Raw genomic sequence first — 22,352 nt, 5'->3', positions numbered from 1 at the left:
TAGCAGGTTGTAATATGTCTATGGCATGAGCTTAGGAGTTATGTGGGAAATACCTTACTATACTTACAAGATATATATTTTAAAAAAAATCAGTTGAGAAACCAGAAGAACAAAGTTTTAGGACACAAATGGTAGGAATTCCTTCTATGTAATGGAGGGATGGTTCATTCAAATAGGTTCTAAAACTCTATCAAAACTTTAGATTTTATCCACAGAAACTCTGAAACCTCCCTTCTAAGATTCCAGGATTTTTGTTACAAAGCAACAGGCATGCACAGTCCAGTTCAAAGTCAAAATGGTTAATTAAGGGAAAGACAAGCAGTTTAAATATCAGGTGATTCACTGATTTCTGCTGGATTTACACAAATATCATGCTATGAAGTTTCTTATATGAAGACCTCCAATTCTAGATGCCCCGTTTAGGATGCTATTTAAAACAACTTTAGGCCTCAGAAACATCTCTTAGAGCATTTTTTTCCCATCAGCATCTTTTAATCCATCACTTTCAATTTCTCCCAATAGTGTGTATCTTAGTCAGGGTTTCTATTCTTGCACAAAACATCAAGAAGCAAGTTGGAAGGAAAGGGTTTATTCAGCTTATACATCTACATTGCTGTTCATCACCAAAGGAAGTCAGGACTAAAGCTCAAACAGGTCAGGAAGTAAGAACTGATGCAGAGGCCATGGAGAGATGTTACTAATTGGTTTGCTTCTCCTGGATTGCTCAGCTTGTTTTCATATAGAACCCAGGACAACCAGCCAGGGATGGCACCACCCACAATGAGCCTTCCCACCCTTGATCACTAATTGAGAAAATGCCTTACAGCTGGATCTCATGGAGACATTTATTCAAGGAAGGCTCATTTCTCTGTGATAACTCCAGCTTTTGTCAAATTGACACACAAAACCAGCTAGTACAGTGTGCTACATTCCACTGTATCTTGCTCTCATGTTCTTCATGCTATGTAGCTCCAGCTCCATAAACCTGCTACATACTGCCTTAGTTTTCTTATATTTATAATGAAACTGAAAAATAGAAATTGTTAAAAGAAAAACAGATTTACCTACCGTTTAGTCAGAACTGTTACAGAATTTTTTAGGTCTGTCCCTCCTTCCCAGGGGTAGTCTTGTGCTGTCATAAACAGGCTGGAACAAAAACCAGAAATGCACTCATTGATTTAAAATCTGAGAAAAGCCTGGAGAAATGTGAAATCTTTTCCTAGGATGAAAGTTTCTTCTCAGTCATAGGGGTTTAGCTTTTCTCACTTCCAGAATGGGATTATTGTCAGATCTTTTAAATACAGAGGATCTATTACACAAGTGTCCAAGACACAACTGCTTCAATCATATTGCATTTCTATTACTATATCATATGCATGTCAGTCACCTCTAAAGAACTTCTTAACAGAGGAAGCATCATTTTATTATTTTAACCTTAGTGCTGAGCAATATGCATGGCATATTACAAGGACAAGGCAAATGTGTGTATGGTAAATTTCTTCAATGAATATGTGATTTTATCTGGCCACATAGTCAGGTGTTATTAAGGGATGAAATCAGATCTCATATTTTATAATATTAGACACTCTTCCAACTGCATAGCAACTAAAAGGTGTTAAATAATACCTTATGTTATAATTTAACTTGTGCTTGTCCTATTGTACTACTGTATCATTCCATGCTATATTATGCTTTATTTTACATAATTTATAAATACACCTCTATATCAAGAGTAAATTTTAGTACTTATAGATAAGATTATTATTCTCTATAATCTTCCTAAGTTACAGGATCTTTCATTAATCAGGTGTCTGTTTAGAGAATTTACAGAGTTCACATGTTTAGAGGATAAGCAAGACCAAGATGGTCTCTGCTCTAAAGTGTATGGAATAGAGTGAGCTGCAGTTCGGTTGAGTTCAGGCAATGCAGTGGAGTTCAAGTGAATTCAGTTGAATTCAGATTAGTTTAGTTTGGAGGAGTTCAGTTTTTAGCAGATTGGTCTCTAAGTCAGAGGCAGGGTTTTTTGTTTTGTTTGGTTTGGTTTGGTTTGGTTTGGTTTGGTTTGGTTTGGTTTGGTTTGGTTTGGTTTGGTTGGTTTTTTGTTTTTTTTTTTAAGTGGAGAAATTCCATCAAAGGCTGAGAGTAACCAATTTGAGTCAGTTAGATTGGAGAGAAGTTTGAGCCAGAACAGCTGAGTTGCACCATCCAGCCCGAGTAAAGATAACTGGGAAGGTTGAGCTTATTCAGTGGTAAGTCTCTAAGACAACAATTACATCTGGTGAATAAAAGTTTTATAAATAACTTCTTGCTCTAACACTTAGTCCTAGAGAGACTTGAGGCCCCAGGGAGGGGGAAGGTGTGGTAGGGTGGGATGGGGACATTCTCTTGGAGAAAGGAGAGGAGGAATGGGATAAGAAACTATTGGACTGGCAGGAGGATAATGACTAGACTGTATAAAAAAGGATTAAATGATGATGATGATAATGATGATGATGATGATGATGATAATTACATATAAAAACAAAGAAACAAAATCAAATAAATTCATACTCTTGTTGAGAACCTGGGTTCAGTTTCTGGATCTCAACCATTCATAGCCAGTTCCAAGGGAACTCTACAGTCACCAGACACATAGTGACATGCATATATACAGGAAAAACATTCATACAGGTACAATAAAAATAACTCTAAAAATAAAAAGATTCACAAAATAAATAAAACTTACAGATCTCAAGAGATCCATAGAAGTATTATACTCTAAAGGATCTTCCTCAAGCCTATACAGGCAGTCACAATTGCCAGGAAAAGGAGATTTTCTTGCTAGTTGTCTGCAGATTACACAGTGAACTCAAGAAATGAAGCTTCTGTGTGTCATCACCCAGACTGAAGTAGACCTTTAGGTGAAGTAAACGTAGCTGCCTTTGACTTACTTATTCTACCATAAGTAACTTATATACTTTCTTTAAAATATACAGAGAAAAAGTCAATGGTTCACTAAGGTACACTTGGGTACAATTGTCATGGTCTTCTATCTTGTCAGTAGAAGCATTTGTCCATGTCTCCTGAAAAACAGTTATATAACACGTAATAATAGACTTTTAGGATGGAATATGTATTTATCTGTGAAATAGTCAAAGTCCAGTATAACCTACTGTTAAAGGGGACAGTTTCTAAGAATTAATGTGTGTAACTAGCAGTTGTTTTAAAAAGCGTGTAGAGTCCAATGTTCAAAGAATGTGTGGATAATTAGGATGCTAGATAATTTCTTTCATTTTTTTATGCTGCTTTGTCTACTACTCAAGAAGCTGGGTTTTAATGAATCTTCAGAATTTAAGCATTACATTTAAGTTTCTTCTACAGCTCCTATGTTATTTTCATGCTTTTAAATGTAACAATAGGATTCTTCACTCAGATTACCATTGACATTAGGTTCTTGACAAATGTTGCGTGCTCTGCAAAGCTATTCATTTACTTGAAGCTCACTAAGGAATCATTACTAATCCATTATGGTTCAGTTATTCTACATATTTATGTCCTAAGCTTGAGTTTCAGTTTGAAAAATAAAGTGAGCTTAAAATTTAGGCCACAAAAAACAATTGATAAATAGATTGGAAATATACATGGATAAACTGTCACTTAGGGAACATTTTTCTGCAACATAAAACTTCTTTCATTATGGAAAGTTGAAATGATGACTCCAAGAATGTCTGATCAGATTCACAGTCATTAACAAATTACTCTTTCAGGTTTTAATATATGGAAGGGCCTGTTGGAATGGCTTTTCTTTTATCTCTACATCCATAGCTAGTTCTCTGTCACAATCCTACAATAAGCAGATTCACAGGAGTAATCATTTGAAAATTTTAAATATTGGTTTAAATATCTCGTGTAAGAGATATCTTAGGAAAAGTAGCTGATTATTCAAAATAGCGGTTATATTTGAGAAAATATTTTATCTCTTTATAGATGAAGAGGAGATAATGTGGGACTCATTAAGGAGAAAACAACTTGGAAATTTAGGAATTTTAGGAAATAAGATTGTGGTTTTTTTTTCCAAAGAGTTGGGCAGCTAGGTATGGACCCTGGCAAAGTTGGAGAGTAAGGTTAATTTCCAGTTCTTGCAGAAATCAAAAATCCTGGTTGTTGTAATGCCCACAGAGCGGTTTTATGACTATGAGATTCCCTTGTACCAAAAAAGTAGTTAAAGTAATTTTTAACCTGTAATTGCTATACTATAGAGCCTTCAGCTCAAAATAATCAACCATGCCAAATTGTTTTGATTTTGCAGTTTTATGTCCAGAACTTATTTATATCTCTGACACACTCTATTCTCCCTGCACCTCCACAAAAAAGGAAAAAAAAAATGACAGAAAAAGAAGATTAAAGAAACAAAAACAAACAAAAATACCAGATACTGGAAAATAAACACTGAATTGCAGGGTCTATGGAGAATATGAATGCCATGAATGAAATATATTTATCAAAGTTGATTAGATCATCATAAAGCAACCTACACACAATCCATCCCTGCAGCTTAAAGGAGTTTCCATTTGTGACTATTATTGTTCCCTAGATATACAAAGTTGATAATATTCAGAACATGAGAAGCATTATTAGGAAAGTCTATTGTAAATAGGAAAAAAGTAATAGCACATGAACAGTAAGAAGACTACCAAATGGGTAAGTCTACAGAAATAAAATGTGAGGACAGAAGCATTTTAGGATAGTTTTGATGTTTGCAGTAACATCTGTTAAATGGACACAAGGAAAGTAGACGCTGCTTTTAAAAAAATAACTAGCATATTCTGAGTAGCTGGATTAATTGACTGCACAGTGCTGGCAAAGGCAAAGCACTTTGAATGTTATTTTCCAAGTCTTCCTATGTCTTTAAACAGGAATTTATACTTTACCATAACATCTGACAGGAAGTACCATGGTTTTCACACATGCTACGTTTTAAGGCGAATGTCATATAAACAATACATAAACCCAACCTTGGCCATTATTCCTAAACATCAACGACTTTGAAAACAAAGGGCTAGTTCAACTTCAAAGAGAAATGTCTAGAGTTTAACACTATTGAGCAGATGCAGTCAACTAAATACAACTATATAATGCATCAAAATTACATTTAAACACTACATTAAAATGAGGTCTTATGTAAAAATATGTATGCTCCATACGAAACTTGCATTTTCTAGCAATTTTGTGTTATTTAACTAAAAAACATATATATTAATAACATTAAAATGGATTATTACTGTTTCTAAATGTCTAATAAAAAGTTCTTATTATTTTTTATTTTTAAACATGAAATAAATTTGAAATTGATTAGTTTTTAAATGAGTTTTATGTTCATAGGTAAAAATATTATTTGATTATATATCAAAAAGTAACTTTTATCACATAACCAAGGAGAACTGACAAATATTAAAAGTTTTAAAATACTACTATTACAAACTGTCTTCTATTTCTTTCAACTAACCAAAGTAAAATTATTTTCTTTAAACATGTACCTATAAATCAATTAAAGGTGAATCAATTTAATGTATCATTTCAATGATCATATTCAAGTATATGTTATCTAAATTGAACTTATATTTCAAAACACATTTTTCTAAATTTGCTTTGATTGTAAAAGTTATAAATTTAATCAGAGCATAGATTTATAGTGCAATAATAATGATTCATAAAAATTATAATGAAAATGAAGTTCTGTTTGACAATGAGTCTACAGTAAAGTGAAGTTTTATTGAATTAAAATGAATATATTTATATGCATTTTGATATTGAACAGTAACATAAGAATTCAATGCACTTTATTCAGTGCGTAAACATGTAATATATTTGATAAACTGATAAATTATGCTAATTCGAGGAATTAATAAATTCAAAAAAATATAGTCTAGAGAAATCAAATAAGGTAAACTAATAATCATGCTTGTTTGTATTTTAATGAGTGATAGGTGTTTTAATTCAAATATACACATAATAGAGTGACCTTTATCAAATTGGAAATATTTGTATAATCTTAAGGATAGTATACTTTCATTTTATTTGAATTTACAACAAAACTTTTCAAATTTATGAAATATATTTCTATTTTTCTCAAAAACATAATGGTATTCAGAACACAGTACTAGGAAAAAACTATTAAGTGAAATTGATATTTGAGTGTCACATGGACACAATACAAGAAGGTAAATATCTAGAGAAGTTGATGTTTTAATGTCATGTGACTACTTGATCTTATTTTTCCAGTGACTGAATTATCTGATAATCTGAGAAACAATGTTTTCCTATGTGATCATGAAAGGATTAGAAAACTAAACAGAACAAAGCATACCTTCTCTTGTTTTTATGAAGGGCAGACACTAACAAAAGAGGATCAATACCTGAAAGTTCTATAAGACCAGATTTTGGACAAGTTTGTAAGTCAAACTGAATTTTAAGTGATTTGTAAATAAATAGCTATGGGGCACTTAAAAATGGCTATTTTAAAATAATGTTGAGAATACAACAAATTTAAAATTCAGAGTAAGGAAATCCTATTATTTGGGAATAAACAAAACAAAAAACCAAAACCCTATTCTGAGCTCTCAGTGAAGAATTGGATAAAACTAAATGATCCTGACATTATGAATAGAAAATAATGAATAATACCATTCTGCTAAGATGAGAAGAATATACTAGTATTCAATCGTTCAAAGTTAAATTCATTACTATTGCTGACTACTATGTCTGATTTATATAAAGCATTAAAAATATCTTGTGTTGGATAATAAAGTACTATCTTTAAAAATCCATTGAATAACACAAAAATATTAATTACTGATATTCAAACAGAATAATATTAGTCAATCTTATTGAGTATATCTTCTGGACAAAGAACTTTAAAAGGATGTTTCCTGGAATAGGGGTGAGGTACAGTGGGTATAGCACTTTTTAGGGGAAAGTGAAGACCCAAGTTTCAATCCTTAGAACCTATGTTAAGCCAAGCACTGTAGCATGTGACAATAATCCCATGGTTTCTAAACTGATTAGAAATGTAGAACTGGAAGGATTCCCAAAGGATCATGGACTACCTTAGTATATACAGCAGCAAACAAGACCCCTGTCTCTAATAAGTTATATGGTTAGATCTGACACTTGAGCTATCCTCTGACTCCTACTTGTGAGTCATAGCATGTACTCACCGAACTCAAAGACATACATATCAAAAAAATTATACATGTTAACTATCTAAGATAATGCATAGCCTTTTTAGTCATAGCCAGTCAAACCTATGAAGAAGATACCATTGCCCATATATTATTGTTCCGCACACCTCCCAAGTCCCTTTTCGCCCGCGAATAAGGACACAAGAGGCAATAATCGGGTATTACTGCAAACGAGGATTTACTTCTTGAAACGGTAAAGCAGAAAGACGGCAAAGGCCAGAAGCAGCACTGCTTAAATACGCCCTAGAGTGACGTGTTCACTTCTGATTGACTGTTCACTCATCACCCAATATTACGCCTCGGGATTGGCCAGTGACTTGGCGGGCTTTTCTGCCTTTGCAGCTGCGCAGTTAATTGTTTACCAGTGGGAAGACATGAGGCCAGCGCCATCTTGGAATGGAACCACTGACCATGGCTTCCTACATATTATTTTTAGAGATGAAAATCAAATTTTGTGATGTGAAAAAAAATTATATATTTTATTTTAAAAACAGAACACAGATTAAAAACTTTCTTTGCTTTTAGAACTAAAAGACAGATACCTACTACCTTGATACATTGGGTATCAACTGAGTATTTGTACCTAGGCTGACAATAAGGTCATGGCTGAATTCTAGAACTCCAAATTCCACATAGATTTTTCTTAATATATCTGAATTTTATCATTTCAAGGAGAACAAAAACAAGCAAATGAAGGAGTTGTTTTGGTAAGCAGGCAGGTTAACTCTCAACAATAGTCCATGGATATGAGAATAAAATTGGGGTCCCTTGAATGTAATTGGGGCTACAGCAAGCTACAGTCCTGGAAGATCAATGACCACAACAGCCACCTCAGACCAATGCCTTTCAAGTCTTTTACCTTCTCTGTTCAAAGAATTATTTTTTTCTGTTTCCATAGGTTTAATATTTAAAATCACATTTGGTCATGTTCTTCATTATCTCCTGAGTTTAAAGAATAACTTTCATAAAAATGTGTGGGAAAATTTCAACAAGGTTTATTATAGTTTTATGAGTTAAAGGTTAATAGACAACATTCATGAATATGTTCCTTATTCTGTGACAGAATTTAGTGAATTTCATTCAAATTTAGCAGGAGTTTTCATAAATGTTACATAGTAAATAAGGGTTTAACAAATAATTATTTTTGTCGACTTTTTCCCGCTATGAGTTTAGCTTGAAGGTAGAAATGAGGGTGGACTTGATCAAAAAACATTTTTTGCATTTATCAATAAATTTTAACATGGTTAATAAAATTATTCTATTTGGGAATAAGTCTTTTTTCATTTAAGTTGTATTAGTACATGAGTCTGTAGATTGCTTTTGGTAGGACTGCCATTTTTATATTAATCTTTTCAATCCATGAGCACAGGAGATCTTTCCATCTTCTGCTGAGCTCTTCGGTTATCTCAGCATTGTTCTAAGAGTTTCAATGCAGAGATCACTTTTTTGCCCCTTGGTTAAGTTTATGCCCAGGATTACCGTGTTTGTTTGATTGTTTTGTGCCAAATTTCAAAGAGATTGTTTTCATGATTTCTTTTTACGGATACAAATTGATTTCTGGGTTACATTTCTTTTTTGCTGAGTGTGTTACTAGCTTTAGAAGATGATCAGATTATTAGCAAGTAAGGATATTTAAACATCTTTCTTTCCAGTCTGCATTGCCTTCTTTTGACTTTTTGCTGTAGTTGAGAGTTCAAGCACTGCAAGTGGTTGTAATAGAGAGAATAGACAACCTTGCCTTGTTCTGGGTCTCAGTGGAACTCATTTAATTGCTTTCAATTTTTGTTATATTGGCTATAGGTTTGTCATATATACCTTCATTATGTTGAGGCATGATCACTCCATTCTTAGCCTTTTTCATAATTTTTATCATAGAAGATAAAGAATATTAAATAAAAATCTCAGTGCCAAGCACTGGTTACCTTTCTATGAGTAATTCATTAGAAAGAACACAGTGGCATTCTAAACCAAGACAACCTATTGTTATTGATTGCCTATTAAAAGAAGAGGGTAAGTGCCTAGTGTTAACACACACACACACACACACAGACACACACACACACACACACGTCTCAGATATAAAGAAATCATAAATCAGTCTTAAAGTGACCAGGAAAGTTTCCTCTTGCTGGCTTGATTTCATAGTACTAAAGTGTGAACTTTAGGTTGTTAGGAGGGGAAAGACATCAATGGTCATAACTAACACAGAACTCCCATACTACAATACTACTCTGGAAGGAAAACTGTGTCCATTGCTGCATTTGTGGCACAATGGTTATAGTAGTAATTAAATACTATCTTGATTGTATTTATGGCCTGTTCCATTGAAGGGAATTCAAGCTGGAAACTGCAAACATGGTGAAAACTTATGGATAGGAAAGCCATAGGCCCTAAAGGAGAGCTTATTAGTGTTTTTTTTTCTAAATGCTCATTTAAAAAAAAATTCTTTCTAGATATTTATATTTATACCTGTAGATTTGTACTATCCTCAGTATTTGTCAAAGAAGCTTCTTGTGGCAGAAGATAATGTCACAATGTAGAGATGTGTAAGTCTTTACACTACTGAGAATAATAATAAAAAAAAATGGTGTGTGCATGCTTTAGCATAGTTGGCACATCTGTGTCATACTCCCATATCCCAAGGTTCAGGGTCATGGAAATGGAAGCAGAAATAACTTAAGTGCTTCAGAGTGTAGAGGACCACTGCACACACATGGCTGCTGCACTCAGGAACTCATACCATCTAATACTGTAACCCATAAAGGAATCCCCTATAAAAGAATAAAATATTACAACATGGATGGGAAGAGATGCTAGTTGTCTCACCCCTAACCTGAGAATCTAATACAGGGAGAATGCTGCTAGATGGAGAGAGATAGATTTTTTTTTCAGGAGTAGGGGCAACATTGATAGGATTCCCTTACTTTAGTGATGACCTTACACACATGTGCATGTGGCCAGCATTAATTTGACTTACTGGGTTTAAGAAAATTAGATATGAAGTTGGGAGTAGATGTGAGATATGTCAAGGGTGGGAGAATTGAAGGAAAGACTCATGGATAAATATGACCAACATAATTTCTATATGTGCATGATAATTTTAAAGAAGAAAAATGTAATTTTGAAAACAAACCTACTTCTTTTTGTCCATAAATAATGTAAAATCATAAATCTCTATAAAAATACCATAATATTATAAAACAAAATATACAACACAAATCTATGAGAAATTAATTATAAAGTATTATATGTGAAAAGAAGAAATTTAAAATTATAGCCTTTTCTTTTTTGCAAAATAGGACAAAGAAAAATAGGAAATTTATAAAGATCAATTATAAAAGGACCATTTACAAAGTTTCAAACACAAATGATTAGAATGCATAAGACATGCATTAAACATGAAGAAGAAATCTGAAATTATGGTTAACTGTCCTGAAAACTGAAAGACATGAGCTTCTGAGTTGTAAAGAATCATTTATTTCCCATCAAAATAAATGAAAAGAGACAAATATGGTTATTTATTAGCCTGAAATTTCAGAGGCCAGAAGACAAACAACTGCAGAAACTTCTAGAGGAATAATACAAAACACTCTTGAGACAGAATGACAAGAGAATTCTCAGAAACAAGACTGGATGATAACAATAACAACAAATCAAATCCTTCAACATTGTAAGGAAATATTATCATCCTCCTAGAATTATACATCAAGTCAAATTATTAATTGGATGTGAAAGCCAATTAAGGTCACTTTCAGTATGTAACTCCCTTCTAAAGAAAATTACCTATGTCAGTCGTTCATCCTTTGAGAAAATATTCTAAGGTGAAATTATTCAGTCATATGTTTTGTTTACCTAGCACCTTTGTTAAACTATAAAAAAATCAGTTACTTAGTTAGATACAAGCTGCTTATTTTCTACAAACTTAAAGGGACATGGAATATATTGTTATATATTTCAATATATATATAAATGTATTACATGTTATTACATTACAAAATATTTAAGATGTTATATATTTCAGAATTATTATTGAAAAAGCTGACCCATACTAAAGTCATCAGATCACAATAAAGAAAAAATAGAGATGTGGAGGAAAATTAATAATAATAATAATAATAATAATAATAATGTGACCATATTCACTGAAATTAAGAAAACAATTGAATTCCTTGATCTATAAAGGCTCACATTAAGAAAAAATGACTCAAAATTATGTTTGCATATACAAAGAGTTAGATATTTTGTATGAAGATACTTGAAATATTTAGAGAAAAAAACAGAAAAAATGATATTCTACAGCTATATTTCTAAGTTCTTCTGATCAATTTTGACCTAAAGTGAATCCTGAAGACAATGGAGCTATGACAATAAAATTCTTAAGTCAAGAAAGGTGTTAGTAGCTTTTAATCTTTATTTACATTCTTTTTTTGCTATCGTTTTGTTTAAAGCATGTTTAACTTTTAATTTTAGAAACTTAAAATTTATGGGGGTGTATTTATTTGGGCATGTATATATATATAGACCTCTTCACATTTGGTGTCTTGGGATTTAACCACATATGACAAGCAAAGATAAAATAAAAACAAAATTGTACAAATGTGCACACACATGTGTATGCACACACACACATACACACACACACATGATACATAAATAAGCTCTTCCCCCTTCTCTGTGTCTTGAGTCTCTAAAACTATGCTTCCTCGTCCAGAAACAGGGTTCAGACTAATCTTAATTTTCTATGTATTTTTAATTTTTTAAATTTAGTTATTCACTTTAAATCCCAATATAAGCCCCATCTTGCTGTACATCAAGTCACACAGGAATATGTGCATCCTCTCCCAATGAGGCAAGACAAGGCAACCTAATCAGGGGTAAAGCAGAATCCACAGACAGGTAGCCTAGTCAGGGACAGCCTCCCCATCTCTCCACCCTCCACATAGTTGGAGGACCCACATGAAGACCAGCTGCACATCTACTATACACGTGCATGTGCATAGGTCCAGCTCCTGCTTACCCTTTGGTTGCTTGTTCAGTCTCTGGGAGCCTCTAAGGTTCTGATAGTCTTCCTGTTGAATCCTTGTTGTCTTCAGGTCCTTCAGTCCTTCCTGCAACTCTTTCATAAGACTCCTGAGCTCCACCTACTGTGTGGCTGTGAGTCTCTGTATGGCTTTCCAGTGGCTGTGAGGTGGAGCCCTTTAGAGGACATTGATGCTAGGCTCTGGTCTGCAAGTATAACAGAGTATCAGTCATAGTGTCAGGGATTGGTGCTTGTCCATGGGATGAGTCTCAAGTTGGTTCCAATATTGGATGGCCATTCCCTCTATCTTTGTCTATCTTTGTCTCTATCTTTGTCTCTAAATATCTTATAGCCAGGATACATTTTGGGTTGAAGGTTTTGTGGGTGTGTGGCTGTCCTTATTGTCCACTAGGAGTCCTGCCTGGCTACAATAATTGGCCACTTCTGAATCTATATACCCCACTGTTAGGAGACTTAGCTAGCTTAGTTCCATAGAAAACCCTATTTGAGTTGGGGTTACTTTACTCAGGAAGATATTTTCTAGCTCAATCTGTTTGCCTGTAAAATGCATGATGTCCTTGTTTATAATAGTTGAGTAGTACTCCATTGTGCAAATGAACCACATTTTCTTTATCCATTTTTCAGTTGAGGGACATCTACATCGTTTTTGGTTTCTAGCTATTGTATATTAAGCTGGTATGAACATAACTAAGAAAGTGTCTTTATGGTAAGGTGGAGCATCTTTTGGGTATATGACCAGGAGTGGTATAGCTGGATCTTGAGGTAGAACTATTCCTAATTTTCTAGAAACTGCCAAATGGATTTCCAGGGTGGTTGTACAAGCTTGTACTCCCACCAGCAATGAAGGAGTTTTCTCTTTGCTGCACATTCTTGCCAGCACAAGCTGTCGTATTTTTGATCTTAGTCATTCTGAAGGGTGTAAAGTCATTTTGATTTGCATTTCCCTGATGACAAGGATATTGAACATGTGTTTTTTTCTTGGCCATTAGAGATTCCGCTGTCAAGAATTTTCCATTTATCTCTGTACCACATTTCTTAATTGGGCTATTTGGGTTGTTGTTGTCTAACTTCTTGTTTCTTTATATATTTTAGATGTTAGCCCTCTGTCAGATGTAGGGTTGGTGAGGATCTTTTCCCAATCTGTGGGTTGTAGTTTGTTGTATTGACTGTCTTTTGACTTATAATCCTTTTCAGTTTCATGAGGTTTTGTTTACTAATTGTTGATCTTGGTACCTGAGCCATTGTCAGCTTGTGACAATGATGTGCAGCAAAAGGAACACTCCTCCATTGCTAGTGGGAGTGCAAACTTGTACAACCACCCTAGAAATCAATGGCTAATGGCATTCTGTTCAGAAAGGTATCTTTTGGACCAGTGAGTTCAAGGCTTTTCTCCATTTTCTCATGTATTATCCAATCTTAATTTTCAATATGATATTTATTAAAATTCTTCATCATGCACAATTCAAATTAAATAAACAAAATAGTTAAATAATTATTCATTTCAAGGAAAATATCATAAAAATAATAATGACCTTACTGCCTTCTGCCCCGGTTAGGAAACATTGTATGTGGGAAGGGACCGAGTGATGAATATAGGCTTCAGTGTGAGTAAGTGTGTGTTTGTGTGTGTGTGTGTGTGTGTGTGTGTTAGAGTCAGAGACTGACACAGAAAAAGAAATAAAAATAGGTAGGGTCTGTGAATGGAAAGCAGGGCTCCATGCACATGCACACCACACATTTACTGCACTAATGATCCATATCCCTAACCTTGGATTTATAGTTATTGTTTTGTTTGAATGGACCTATAGCTTTCACATTTTTCCTCTTTCATCAGAAGTGATTGTCAGAAGACCAAGTAGCTAACTCTGACTGATGCCTTGGAGGTAGAAGCTGTATACATTACCCTCTGATTAAAGCTATTAACTACCAGGAACTTTGCAGCTTTTCTTTTGTTCCTGTAGTCACTCCAGAAGACTCATTTACAAATTACTCCCTCAGATGTTTTCCTGTACAATAATATCAAGTACAATGTAAGCCATGTGTTATAACTAGCCAGTAAACATGAAGATATTCATGTCCTTATTAACTAGCTGTACAAACACTAGTGTAAACTACAACCAATCAAGGTTCAGAGTTGTGGCACCCAGTACCAATGGACACAATTATAAAACACTCCCAGATGTAATGCTGGAGCAGTGGGAAGGAAGAGTGTGGGTGGGTGTGGGAACACCCTAATATAGGCAAAGGGGTGGAGAGAAGGCAGATATGGGAAGGGGAGTTTGGTGGAAGGGGTAACCAGAAAATGAAATATCGTTAGAGATGTAAATGAATGGAATGATTAATAATAATAATAATAACAATAATAATAAACACTCCCAGATCTAGGCTCAAGAAAGCCTGTGAAAGAGGGTATAGAAAAATTGTGTGATAGCCAGGTGATCAGGGTATGCAATGAAAATTATTCTTATTAATGTCAGAAGCTACACTCATAAAATCTCACCAATAGGCCTGCCCAAACATGAGCTAATAAAGCATGACACCAGTGGGCATGTCAAACTGGATAGGGATGTGCCCACAAGTGTCAACACTATCCAAAAAATTGTAGGCAGCTAAGGAAAGTTGTCAATGAGAAATGTGGTCTTCCCTAGGGAAAAGAAAACCAATTCCTTCTCATGTGTCAAATAGTCAGTCTTGAGAATATGAATATATATATATATTCATATTCTTGCATATATATATGCAAGATTACACTGACTGACTGAAATACTATATTTGGGAAGATACATGCATGTTTATATATATAATTGCATATAATAGCAATGAGTGAAAAAATAAGCCATAGATTTGAAGACAATTGAGGAGAGATTTAAGGGAGGATTTGAAGGTAGGAAAGGGAAAAATGTAATTGAATTATGATCTCCAAAAAAAATGAAAAATAACTATCTTCCTTGAATTAAATACCGAAATACACAATTTAACAGTTATGATGATGTTTAATTTATATAGCACATGTGTTCCATGCTTATATGTCTATTAAATACCAAGGTATCTGTGATAATATCCAAATCAGAATCTCATTTAACACTGTCTGTAAAAGGAAAATTGTACATACTAGACTTTCAAACTGATTTTCCAGTTCTCTCTATTACATAACAATGAGCTTCTTCATAAGTTTACCTTCTTTGAACTTCATAAATTATTTTTTATGGCACAAGAATACTATAACATAAAATTAATACAAAAGATGTCAAATTCAATTTTCATTTTTGACATTTTTAGTATCTTATTAGATACCAAGATTTTCACACCATAGAGGTATAATCTATGATTACAATAATATTTGGTAGGCATCAATTTACAAACCATGTTCATTTGGCAGAATAATAGTGGTGTATTCTCTCCTAAAGCCTGTGGCCTATTTGGCCACAGGTTTTTGGTCCTTGTCACTAGTTATACATATGGGTTTTATCTTGTGAATCTTTTCTCACATACCAACTGAAAGCAAAAAGTATTTTTCATGAATTTTGTGTCACTGTCATGTGATGTCTAGTGAGGGCAGTTATCACAGATGAAAAGGTTCCAGCTAGACAAATATTTCATGTTTTCTCTCACTTGCGTTAAGAGGTTTAGATATGTGTTGCTCCTAGATTCAGGAATAGAAAAAATGTTATGAGGAAAGGAAACTAGTAAGGGGATGTGGAGGAACGACTTACATGACAATGGAGAAGGGATAAAAGTGTGTGTGTGTGTGTGTGTGTGTGTGTGTGTGTGTGTGTGTGTGTGTTTTGTGCTTCCCATTTTTATAATTACAGATTTGTTCAATGATTGAGAGAGAGAGAGAGAGAGAGAGAGAGAAGGGAGGGAGAGAAGACTTGAGAAGATGGAGAAGTGGTGAGGATCTAGGAGTAGCTGTTCAAGAAGAAACTATGATCACAATATATGCTATGAAAATCATTTTTTTAAAAGAGTTAAAGGGTGAAAAAAAGAGAAATGTTAAATTAAGGTAAGGAACAGATAGTCATCATAGAAAAGGAAATGCAGGAGAAATAACTACTACTAAACATGTTTCTTCTCTGGCTTTTAGAGTTTTTGCTTAAAAGCCTGCTGTTGGTCATTGGTCTGAAAGTATTCCCTGGTACATGTCTAGATTATTATGTTTTTTGTTTTTTTTCTTTTTGCCACGATTTTCATTTTGACTTTTGCTTTTGACAATTTGAGTATTATATGTCACATCTGTTTTATTTTAATAGTCATTGAATATTCTGGGCATGAATAGCTTTTCACCAAGCTATGGGAGATTTTCAACAATTACTTCATTGATTATGTTTCCTGTGATTTTCTTCCCCTTCTGGAACACTCAAAATCCAAAATTGTCTCATTTAGTGCTGTTCAATGGGTTTTATGATCTGTGTTTTTCTTCATGATTATTGTTTTGATGTCATTTTGTCTGACTAGGTTATTCTAAAATTTTGTCTTTAAGCTCATAACATCTTTCTGCTCCTGGATTCAGTTTTGTTATTGTTGTTGTTGAAACTCTCAACTATGTTCTGCATGAAATATGCATAGGAGGCTGTCTTAGTTAGAGTTTCTATTGCAGTGAAGAGATACCATGACCAAAGCAACACTTATAAAGGAAAACATTTAGTTTGGTCTAGCTTACAGTTTCAGAGGTTCAGATCATTATTATCAATGCAAGAAGCACAGCAGCCTGTGGGCAGACATGGTACTGGAAAAGGAGCTAATAGTTCTACGTCTTGATATGAAGGCAGCAGAAGAAGACTGTCTCACTGGCTGTACTTTAAGCATAGGAGACCTGAAAACCCACCACCACAGTGATGTACTTCCTCCAACAAGGCCATACCTACTCTGAAAAGGTGACATCTCCTAAAAGGGCCACAGCTTATGGTACAAGCATGATTATGTCAGGTGCAGATAGACTTTTGAGATTGTCTGTCTGTAATTCATGGAAAATTTCAGAGGGTATATAAATGCTAGGATCCTGAGAGTCAGTGTGTTTGCTTGGTAATTGGTTGCTATTGGTCATAGTTCATTAAGTTGTAGTAGTACACAAAGAAAGGAGAAGAAGAAAAAATTTGATTTCCTGATGGCAAAGATCAAATTTGCCCAAGGAAATCAACATCCCTAATCAACGGGAATTATTCTAAAGATAACGTTGCCCCCATCCCTTCTATTTTTTTTCCTCTCCTATCTAGTGTTAGGGTGGGAAAGAGATAGGGTGGGAAGAAATAGGTGGAAAAAAGTAGAACCTACAAAGTAGCCAAGTCCTGATATAAATATCAGTACACCTAACAATCAGAAGTGGCATCTCCAGAGCCACAGGACATCTACTACATGTTACTGCACACCTTGAAGAAAACCTCACAATGAAACTGTCCCCTGAAGGAAAGCTGTGATAATGCTAATGCTAATAAGAACTAGATGGAATTAAAATATGATTGCTGTTTTGGCTCAGAATAAATATTCACTAAATCTCAGTTATTATAGATGAGTGTAACTCCACTAATAATTGAGAATTTCACTGAAGAGACTATGGTGATATAAAATGAGATTTCACACTACACATCACATGCAATATCTTAAAAAATGAACTTCATATTTTATGGATTGCTTCTTGTTCATTAAGACTGTTTCCCCTGCAACTACTTGTTCTTCTCCTTCCTACTGCAGACATCCATATGAGTCCATGAACTGGTTATTTTAAATTAGTTATTATTTTTATTCTTGTACTCTAATCCAGAAAAAAAAAAAAAAAAACAGAAGAGATGTTAACATTGCACTCTGAATTTATGATCCCTTGACACACTGATAGGAAAGGATCATATTAGACTATAAAAGGCTACAAGTGATTTATCATGTAAGTCTACATGTGACTTTTAAGAAGTTACTTTCTAAGAAACTGAATATGCCTAAACCACAGCATACAGAAATCATAATTTCTTCACAAGCTTGTGGAATGAATTATCATACCTTAGGAAACTACATCAACACCATACTCATAAGAATTGGGTTTTTTTGTTTGTTTGTTTGTTTGTTTGTTTGTTTGAAAAATCATTAGAAGTCTGAGATGTGACACAGTAGTTGGGCACCTGCTTAAAATGTGAGGCTCTTTCTTCCATCCTCAACACTGTAAAAGTGATAACATTAGTAATATACAATACTTACTTTTGTTTGTACTTTTAAGAATTCACTCTATGTTTCTTTGAAACGGCATTTAAACTTACAATGCAACTAAAATAATTTAAATAATTCTTGTTAAGAAAATATTTCAAAAAGATGAGCAGATGCTCAGTAGGTTGAGTGTTTGCTCAGTAAGCATGAGAAAATGAGTTTCGGGTATGAAGAGTTAGGCAAAAGGCATGCCTATAATCCCAATACTGGAAACTGAAAGATTCTTGTAACATAATGATTAATGTCACCTAACCAACCTAACCAACTGGTAAGCATCAGGTTCAGAAAACTTTTCTCAAAATAAGGAGAAAAGTGATAGAATAACACATTAAAACCTCATCTATGGCCTCCACATGAACAGGAATGAGCATCTAGATGCTCACAACCATATATACACCATACATCACACACACACACACACACACACACACACACAAGATGATAAAATATTAAAATTAAAATGGGATTGCATGCATAAACCACAGTAATTAGTGTTTCTTATTTATTCCGTTATTCATAAGATTTCAAATATCAATTTAAAATGGATGCAACTTAAGATAAAGTGGAAGTTATTACACAGCAACTCTTAAACAATAAACCATTGTTATTACTCTGGGTCCTTAAAAACTTCATCAGTATTTCAAATTATATTTTCCCTTTAAACCTATAAAATCAAAAGTAAATAAAAAAGATTTCCCTGCTTTTTTACACTATGAAAAATATTCCGTGATTATAAAATATATTTTCTCAGTTCATTTACATGTTATTTTATGCTTTGTAGAATTATCTAGCTAAATCACAGATAGAAGTTTTCTTAGCCTTTTAATGTTTGTGTGTGTGTTTTGTGGGCATATACATGAGTGTGTGGGAAGAAAAGTTCACACATAAGTGTCTTCTTCTTTGACTCTACACCTAATTTCAGAAAGAGTGTTTTGCCTGAACCTATATCTTGCTATTTCTAGTAAAGCGATATCCAGTAAGCTTCAGAGTTCCTGCTGTCTCCATGTCTCCAGCACTAGTTCCAAACTCTGCTGTGTTTGGCTTATCACTAGGGATACCAGCGTAAGTCCTCATGTTTATGCACTACACATTTTACCCCTGAGTTATCTACCTAAACCAACTTTAAATATTTGAAGGTTATTTAAAAGTATGTATCGTTTTAAACAGAATGAAGTTCAAAAATCTACTGACAAAATTACTTTTTAAGTCTTTTATACATATGGAAAGAAAAGCTGAATGGAGTATGTGAGCTATACTGGCATAGTGTCAAAATCCCTTCTATATATTTACATTTACTCATTTATACTCAAACTGCTCTCAGCCTTGGTCAGAGAAGGTTCTTTCTAGTGAAAGTGGTCAGTGCAGAGACTTACAGCTGCACAAAATCCTGAGACCAAGTGATGGATGATGTCTTATTACTAAACAAAGCATTTGTTACACCTGCTCTCAGGTTCCGAAAACATGACAGAAGAGGTGGCGCAACAGAGAATGGTTTAGCAGCCCCATCTTCCCAACATGACCCAGCCATTGCAATCAGGAACCGATAGTGACTGCAGATGCTTACACTGATGCTGTAGAATATGTTTTTCAGCAGTTAGACATAGAAGGAGGAGGAACTAAACGGGTCCAAATCTTAACTACTAAACTACTTGATACTGGAAATTTCAGAGATGAGGAGTCACTGTCTTTGGATGTATACCTACTAGTGACCACACCAGATTCTGATAGATAGCCCCAAATTTAATGACCATATAGATACCTCTGATTAAATAAACTGAATGTGTCACAATACAAAGCCTAAAGTAACGAATCTTGGAAAGTTAATGGTAGGAAGCTAGAAAAGGATGGGAAGGAGAAAATGGAGAGGAAGAGAGAGAACCGCAGAATGTGTCACATATGTGTATTGCAAAAAAAGAAAAATAAATCTAATAAATAAGAAGTGTAAACTGAAAACAGTTTTTTTTTTTGTTTGTTTGTTTGTTTGTGTTTGCACTCTGTTTCTGAAGGTGTACTTTCAATTGGAGGAGCTAAAATTAAAGAAACTTACATAAACCTTTGGGGGTTTTTTCTACCCAATATAAGAAAGGCCAATTCTAACTGGCAGAAGAGACACATTGCAAAGATTCTTGTAAGCACAAGAAAACACACTTCCTACTTTCTTAATAATCTACTTTAGGAAGGAAAATGAGCCTATTTTTAAAACAAAAATATATTGATTTGACATGAATGGCTGTTAGATCAGGCATAGGGTGAAAGAGCAGGAGAGAGACAGCTGTGTGGAAAGAAAGGTCAAGGAAGATGTCTGTTGTTTGGATATCATCCTGAATCCCATTTCTTGAACATATAGTCTGTCACAAATGTTATATTTCTATGAAATGACAGATATAAAAATACTTCTGAACTTTTATCAGAGACTATAAGGAATAATGCCATTCTGTTTTGTAAAAATCAAATCCAATTAATAAAAATGTTAGACTAACAATGTTTTTGTGTTATGTTTCTGAAGCCGTACTATCAATTATATATAATATATATAACATATATATAATACATATATATTATACATATATCTCAATTAACAAGAGAGAGAATAATGAGGCAATATGTTTTAGATTGAGGAGATACTAAGCAAATGCTTGTTGATTTTAATTAGAATGGCTATATTTATAAATTTCTAAATCTTCATTAGAAGATCATTTATGTTTCACCAAAAAAAGGTAAAAAGAATAATTGTGGGGATAATTACAATGAGCCCAGAATAACTGATAAGCTTTACAATGACTTCTACTAGAAGGAATTTACAGAACTCAGGTCATATATGACATTAGTCTATAAGAAGTAATGTCTGAATACATGGATGGCTGAGACTTAAGATGAATAATATATCATCATCATCAAATGTCACTATATGTAGAACAAACCAGTGTCTGTGTATATAGTATGTATATAGACAAAGAATGTCTGCTTCAGGACATAGATAGGGACCAATATGATTTCACAATTCCTGTACTGAAGCAATAAAATATTGGGAAATATTTCCTACCCAATAACATGAATTAATCATTAATTTGATTCTTCTTGCTTGCATTTAGCTTATAATTATATTTAAAATTTTTAATGTTTACTTCCCTTAAATTCATAATAATATTTTTATAAACCATTAGGAATATTCATCTCCAGACAATTTTAAATCTCAAAAATCAGAATAATTAATAATATAGGGAATTTATATATTAAGCACATTTAGTTGATGTAAATTATTTTTAGAAACTCAAAATTCTATTTATACACAATAATGTATCTTGCTGGTAGTTTTTATTTAAGCCAATATAAATATTATATTAATATTTATTATTAATAATTAAATATTATGTTAATAATAATTAAATATTATATTAATATAATATAAACTTAAGTACCAACGAGCAAATTTCCTATCTCTCATGAAAACAAAGATAATGTCAAACATCATTAGCCATAATTTTTATGATACTAACAATCAGAAGATAAAAGCAGTGTTCATTGAAGGATGAGAAATTAATGAATGTTTCTGCAAATAGCTTGGACAGAAATCCTCTTATGATACAGGGATGGGGGAATCGAATCAAAAGCAACTGATCTTGTGAAAATAAGATCACCTGAGAACCCAGAGAGAAGGTGACTAGAAGTCATATTTGAAGAGTATAGAGAACTGGCAGGTGTAGAGGTGGAGTAAAGGGAGGAAGCACAGACTAGGAGTCTTAGCTGCGAACCCAGGCATCATGTTTTTGGATAGTCAACACAATTCAGTTCAGTGAATGCATGTAAGGAAATTTTTTAAAACAAGAAAAAACTGGCAATCAAAAAACTGAGTGGTAAGATATCTGCAACTCAAAAGTCAAGAAATAATGATGCCCCCACCA

At 33.6% G+C, this 22,352-nt stretch overlaps 1 long non-coding RNA gene across 2 annotated transcripts in view; it reads right to left on the bottom strand.

Annotated features, from left to right (window-relative positions):
• Positions 1 to 13,550, bottom strand: part of LOC143442003 (uncharacterized) — a 71,563-nt gene extending 58,013 nt beyond the window's left edge. For both annotated transcript variants that reach the window (XR_013109857.1, XR_013109856.1), the window contains exons 1-2: positions 12,238 to 13,550; positions 1,069 to 1,146 (exon numbers count right to left, since the gene is read on the bottom strand). This is a non-coding gene — a long non-coding RNA (uncharacterized LOC143442003). The remainder of the gene's footprint in view (positions 1 to 1,068; positions 1,147 to 12,237) is intronic.
• Between the last annotated feature and the right edge of the window lie 8,802 nt (positions 13,551 to 22,352).

Source organism: Arvicanthis niloticus, chromosome 4 (assembly GCF_011762505.2).
Source record: "Arvicanthis niloticus isolate mArvNil1 chromosome 4, mArvNil1.pat.X, whole genome shotgun sequence".
Classification (NCBI taxonomy): domain Eukaryota; kingdom Metazoa; phylum Chordata; class Mammalia; order Rodentia; family Muridae; genus Arvicanthis; species Arvicanthis niloticus.
The sequence above is the reverse complement of the archived record's forward strand: the minus strand, read 5'-3'. Positions and strand labels throughout refer to the sequence as shown.